This window comes from Octopus bimaculoides, chromosome 9 (genome assembly GCF_046866305.1).
Source record: "Octopus bimaculoides isolate indiv1 chromosome 9, ASM4686630v1, whole genome shotgun sequence".
In the NCBI taxonomy this organism is placed as follows: domain Eukaryota; kingdom Metazoa; phylum Mollusca; class Cephalopoda; order Octopoda; family Octopodidae; genus Octopus; species Octopus bimaculoides.
The window spans coordinates 84191824-84199323 of record NC_142936.1 but is presented as its reverse complement, the minus strand read 5'-3'; the positions used below and the strand labels follow the sequence as shown (position 1 = coordinate 84199323).

At 37.1% G+C, this 7500-nt stretch overlaps 1 protein-coding gene across 2 annotated transcripts in view; it reads right to left on the bottom strand.

The window, feature by feature from the left end:
- The window catches only part of LOC106870678 (BMP and activin membrane-bound inhibitor homolog), a 130871-nt gene that overhangs the window by 119126 nt on the left and 4245 nt on the right, over positions 1–7500 (bottom strand). The gene's annotated exons all lie outside the window — the stretch shown is intronic.

Here is a 7500-nt window from a genome sequence, read left to right as displayed (position 1 = left end):
CTCTCCTTTCACACACATACAAATGCATCTCACACAATAATAGTCAATAACTTCAATCTGTGCCAGCATGGGAAAAATGGACCCTTAAATGATGATGATGACGATGACAACGATGACATGTGTATATTGTGGTTGTGAGGTAAGAAGTTTGCTTCCCAACCACATGGTTCGAAGTTCAGTCCTACTGCATGGCACTCTGGGTGCGTGCCTTCTACTACAGCCTCTGACCAACCAAAGCCTGTAAATGGATTTGACAGATAGAAACTTAAAGAAGCCCATTATCACTACAGCTTGTCAACCACTGTTGACATGTTTATACCCTAGTAACTTAGCAGTTCAGGCAAAAGCAACTGACAGAATAAGAGGTTTAAAATGAGTACTGGGAGGGGGGGGGTCAATTCATTCGGCTAAAATCTAACGTGGTGCCCCAGCATGGCCTTAGTCTAATGACTGAGAAACGTAAAAGAATACAGGCATAGGTGTGGCAGTGTGGTAAGTAGCTTCCTTACCAACCACATGGTTCCGGGTTCAGTCCCACTGCATGGCACCTCGGGCAAGTATCTTCTACTATAGCCTTGGGCCAACCAAAGCTTTGTGAATGGATTTGGTAAATGGAAACTGAAAGAAGCCTGTCGTGTATGTGTATGTGTGTGTGTGTGTGAGTATGTTTGCGTGTCTGTGTTTATCCCCCCACCATCGCTTGACAACCGTTGGTCGTGTGTTCACATTCGTAACTTAGTGGTTTGGCAAAAGAGATCGATAGAATTAGTACTAGGCTTACAAAGAATAAGTCCTGGGGTCAATGTGTTCGACTAAAGGTGGTGCTCCAGCATGGCCGCAGTCAAATGGACTGAAATGAGTAAAAGAATATGTAGTAGTAGTGGTAGCATTGGGAAAAGTCTGATGAGTGTGATGGTAGTACTGGAGAATCTGCCAGTGATGAGGTATGCTTGGTAATAATAATAGTAGTAGTGGTAGTAGTAGTAGTAGTAGTAGTAGTATAAGCGATGGGGCAGTTGTCTTGTGTAATGTAAGCATCCATTTAAAATACATTCTGCTCCCTCCTCCAAAGTGTACACACACACATACACACGCACACACACACACACAGCGTCTGTGTACATGTTCTTTCCTATAAACATCTCTGCATATTTACAAATATTTAAAAATCATATTAAGTGTATATGTGCATAATAATATACAAATTCTATATAAAACATATTCATACATGCATACACATAATACATATTTATATATATATTGTAGAATATAGTGTGTGCATACTTCTGTAATATATTCATATATACATAAGATATATGCGTATACTTACACATATATACAGATGTATTTGTATGCAAGTCATGAGTAGTTATATGATATGGGTATATTATATATATATGCATTATATACAAATATGTATAACACAAGTGATATGTATACATATATATATACAATACGTATGATATATATAGATAGATTTGTATATATACACACACACACGCACAATACATATATATATATACACACACACACATATATATATACACACACACACACAGAAACGTCTAGGTAGAATAGAGACAGCTGATGAAGGGATATTCCAAGGGGCTTTCCGTTTTCCTATGTGTTCGTTCCGTTGTCTGTAGTTTATTGTTCTAACGTCCTGTACCCTGATATGCATGTATATACACATGTAGATGTAAGTATGTACATATATGTGTGTATACATGTATATATATTCTTTGTATTATATATATATATATATATATATATATACACACACACATATATATACACACACACACGCACAATACATATATATATACATATATATATATATATATACACACACACACATATATATATATATATACACACACACATATATATATATACACACACATATATATATATATATATATATGTATACACACACACACACACAAACAACAAATATAACCTATGTACATACAATATATATATATATATATATATATATATATATATATATATATGTAGTAGTAGTATATATATATATATATATATATATATATATATATATATATATATATATATATATATATAAAGGATAAGACCATTATATAAAGGATAAGACCATTATTTAGAATAACGATCATATCAAGTGACCAGCATGGAAAAAATTCATATAGGTAATAATTATTATAGATAGCCATCATTATAATTATATATATATATATATATATTGTAATATATACATATACAATATAAACATTTTCATATATATTTATAGATCTATAAAATATATATTTATGTACCATTCCAGTATATGATGCTTCTGCACAGTTTTCATTCACAACCCCTTTTGTTACGGTTGCTTTTGCCACAGACACATACAGTGCCATCCTAAGACATGGGTACACTAGGATGTAGCCCAGGTTCCTATGATTCTGTTAAAACAACCCTGGATACATCATCATCATCATCATCATCGTTTAACGTCCGCTTTCCATGCTAGCATGGGTTGGACGATTTGACTGAGGACTGGTGAAACCGGATGGCAACACCAGGCTCCAGTCTGATTTGGCAGAGTTTCTACAGCTGGATGCCCTTCCTAACGCCAACCACTCAGAGAGTGTAGTGGGTGCTTTTACGTGTCACCCGCACGAAAACGGCCACGCTCGAAATGGTGTCTTTTATGTGCCACCCGCACAAGCCAGTCCAGGGGCACTGGCAACGATCTCACTCGAAAATCCTACAGGAGCCAGTCAGGCGGTACTGGCAACGGCCACGCTCAAAATGGTGCATCTCATGTGCCACCCGCACAAGAACCAGTCCAGGGGCACTGGCAACGATCTTACTTGGCTTGCCGGGTCTTCTCACGCACAGCCCATTTCCAAAGGTCTCGGTCCGTAGTCATCGCCTCGGTGAGGCCCAATGTACGAAGGTCTTGCCTCACCACCTCAGCCCAGGTCTTCCTGGGCCTACCTCTTCCACGGGTTCCCTCAACTGTTAGGGTGTGGCACTTTTTCACGCAGCTATCCTCCTCCATTCTCACCACATGTCCATACCAGCGCAATCGTCTCTCTTGCACGCCACAACTGATGCTTCTAATGTTCAGCTTTTCTCTCAAGATACTTACACTCTGACGGGTATTCACATTGACATTACACATCCAACGGAGCATACTGGCTTCATTCCTTGCGAGCTTACGTATGTCCTCAGCAGTTACAGCCCATGTTTCACTGCCATGTAGCATGGTTGTTCGTACGCATGCGTCATACAGTCTGCCTTTTACTCTGAGTGAGAGTCCCTTTGTCGCCAGCAGGGGTAAGAGCTCTCTAAACTTTGCCCAGGCTATTCTTATTCTAGCAGCTACACTTTCAGCGCACCCACCCCCACTACTAACTTGGTCGCCCAGATAGCGGAAGCTATCGACTACCTCTAGTTTTTCACCCTGGAATGAGATAGAAGTTGTTTCCTGTTTGTTTGCAGTCTTTATTGCACCTGAACATCTGCATGTCCATATATTATATGCAGTGCTCCTCAAACTTTTTTTAAACTATTGCCTGCAACAGTTCAATACCCCATCCTCGTTATTATTTTACACAAACACACAATATCAGGTTAAAGTAATTTTAATTCCAAATACCAGTTCTGGGCAACTACTCTGCTTTGAAACCACCTTTAGCATGTAGCTTCAGCCAAACTCAGCCACATATCGTTTATGCTTTATATATATATATATATATATATATATATATATATATATATATATATATATATATATGTATATATATATATTCTCTCTTTTACTTGTTTCAGTCAATTGACTGCGGCCATGCTGGAGCACCGCCTTTAGTTGAGCAAATCGACCCCGGGACTTATTCTTTGTAAGCCTAGTACTTACTCTATCGGTCTCTTTTGCCGAACCGCAAAGTTATGGGGATGTAAACACACGAGCATCGGTTGTCAAGCGATGCAGGGGGGACAAACACAGACACACAAACATATACACACACATACATATATATATATATATACATATATGCGACGGGCTTCTTTCAGTTTCCGCCTACCAAATCCACTCACAAGGCTTTGGTCAGCCCGAGGCTATAGTAGAAGACACCGCCCAATGTTTCACACAGTGGGACTGAACCCAGAACCATGTGGTTGGTAAGCAAGCTCCTTACCACACAGCCACTCCTATATATATATGTATATATATGCATGTGTGTTTTTGCACCAGAATAGCTGGTTGTTGAAATGTTATTGTTATATTCCAATTTCTAGTTGTATTTTCTTTAGCGTCACACACACATATCGATTGATTATTCAGCTTGTGTGCCAGTCTACAAATGTCCATTTTTGTAAGTACGCAAGTTATGAAATTAACAAATAACACTCATATTTATGAACATACATACATACATATATATATATATATATATATATATATATATATATATATATATACATACATACATACATGCACATACAAGTCAGTGTCTTAACTAACCCTACAAGTGCAGTGGCTACCTTTATTGCATGTATGGAAATGACTATAAATTTCAATATCTTATACTCTACATTTAACTTCATTGTAAACATTATACAAATGGTGAGTTCAAATCCCATTGGCAGCCCCTTTGATTTTTTTTTTACCCAAAGGGTTTTCAACTTAATATTTACACACCTATCATTTATAAGGTCTATCTGCTTCAAGTTTCACCATTCCAAATCAGCAACTATTTTACATTCTCTCAAACTTCATAAACTCTTATGACATCCACAACACAGTTTTCACTGGTAAGAATAAGAAAGTCAAATGGGATGCTTTGGTCCAGTGACAGAATGTGTGCCATATTTATAGAAGATGTGGGTTCAAATCCTACAGGAAGCCTTCAACTTCAGTCCAAAGTGCTTTTTAACCCCATATATACATTTTATTATTTATAGCTCTATATGCTTCAAGTTTCACTGTTCCAAAACTGAATTATTCTACTCAAGTTTATTCTTATAATTAGCATGCATATGTGGTATTTGTGTGTGTGTGTATGTAAAATGTTTATATGTGTGTATATAAACATTTACATATATATGGATGCATTTATATACAATCATAAACATAAATGAACACACACACATACACATAAAATTGATAAGCACATATATACACAAAAATCTTTATAGCTATGTGTGTGAATGTATGTATGTATGTTTATATATATATATATATATATATATATATATATGTATATATATATGAATGTGCATGTGTATTTATATATAACAGTTTATCTTTGTATAAGATAGACAAAACAGGTATATCAAATATCAAAGGACATAGATTCTTGATTTATTAAAATCATCTCCCACTTATCTCCTAGCCAAGGGACTTATGCAAATACAAAAATACATCGAACCAATTTATAGTCCAAGTAATTAACATAATTAAACAAAAGTGAGCTAAAAGAAATATCACACGAGTAGCCAGTTGGTATATAGACAAATGCATGTTTATCCAATAGCATGCAATATAAATTCTGAATTTATTTTAATTACCTGCAGCTCTGGAGGACCTGCTACAATCACCAAATAGCAACTAAGACAGACTCCATATGAGAAAGGGAGATTATCTCCAGAATCAAGACTTTTCCAAAGTTGACATGACATTTGAGGATATGATTTTAGATATAGATATGTGTGTGTGTTTATGATTTTATATGACTGTGTGTGCATATATATATATGTACAATATATATATAAATACATATACATATTTTTATATACTCAAACATACATTTTTATACATATATATTCACGCACACACACACACACACATATATATGTATATATACACTCACACATGGTGAGGCTGACATTGTTTCATACAACTTTGTATACTTTATACAGTCTTCTCGGCCACATGCTTTTGGGTTCAGTCCCACTGTGCATTAACCATGGGTAGGTGTCTCCCACTGTAGCTTCCAGGTTACTAAAGCCTTGAGAGTGGATCTGACAGATGGGAACTGAAACAAAGCCACCTCATACAAACATATAAATAAGTGTGTGTGTGTGTAGACCGGAGTCAGGTGCAGCCTTCCAGCTTGCCCGCCCTGGTCAAACCATCCAACCTTTGTCAGCATGGACAATGGACATTAAATGATGATGGTGATGAATTCAAAGAATTCCCAGTAATTAAAAGTTTAATTAATAACAGATCATTAAACACTAACACATTATAATAAGGCAGTCAGTACATGTAGCTCCAACATCATCATCATCGTTTAACGTCCGCTTTCCATGCTAGCATGGGTTGGACGATTTGACTGAGGACTGGTGAAACCGGATGGCAACACCAGGCTCCAATCTAATTTGGCAGAGTTTCTACAGCTGGATGCCCTTCCTAATGCCAACCACTCAGAGAGTGTAGTGGGTGCTTTTACGTGTCACCCGCACGAAAACGGCCATGCTCGAAATGGTGTCTTTTATGTGCCACCCGCAGAAGCCAGTCCAGGGGCACTGGCAACGATCTCACTCGAAAATCCTACGGGAGCCAGTCAGGCGGTACTGGCAACGGCCACGCTCAAAATGGCAACATCTAAGTATAAATAAAATTGGCTAAATTGATCTTTAAGAGCAACTTATTAAGCAATAAAAGTAGAAAAACCTAAATTTCACATACAGTTCAACAGCTGTTTCATTAAGATACACAACACTAAATATATAATTACATAATTCTTGCACGAAATTAATTTTAAACTATGTTTACCACAATTTTAAAGGAAATGTTATGTTAATCAGAAAACTATTATGCTTTGGGTGTGTGTGTGTGCATGTGCGCACATAAACACACATCTGTGTATACATATATGTGTATACAGATTTATATTTTAATACATAGATATGAATGCATATGTAGACATATATTTATAGTCCTATATATATTTATATTCCAGCTACTGGTCCTGATGATTCCCAGCAATCCTTCTAAAAGCATGCAAGTGAGTCCTAGCAAGACCACGGCACTCACTCTTTCAGAGCTTCCTTGCAACCGGTAAACTTCCAAGCAAGCCGAAGGAGGGTAAAATATACCTTATTCATAAAGGACATAGCAGAGGCCAAAAATTACAGACCTGTCTCTCTGACCTCGCACATCAGCAAAGTCGTGGAAAGAATAGTCAGAAGAAAATTAATCACCTTCCTTGAGGAAAATGATTTGCTGACTGATACCCAATATGGTTTCCTACTAGGAAGAATTTGCCTGACTCAGCTCTTACAATACATTATGATTGAGTGCTGAAACAGCTGCTCAACCACTCAAATGTGGATGTGATATATCTCGACTTTGCAAAGGTCTTCGATAAAGTCAATCATAGAATGGTATGTCACAAGCTGCGTGATCTCGGCATAGTCAGGAAACTAGGAGTGGCTGCATGACTTTCTGAAGGATAGAAGTCAGGTGGTAGTAGCCAATGGGGCATCCTCCAGTGACATGTGAATAGTGAGTGGTGTTCC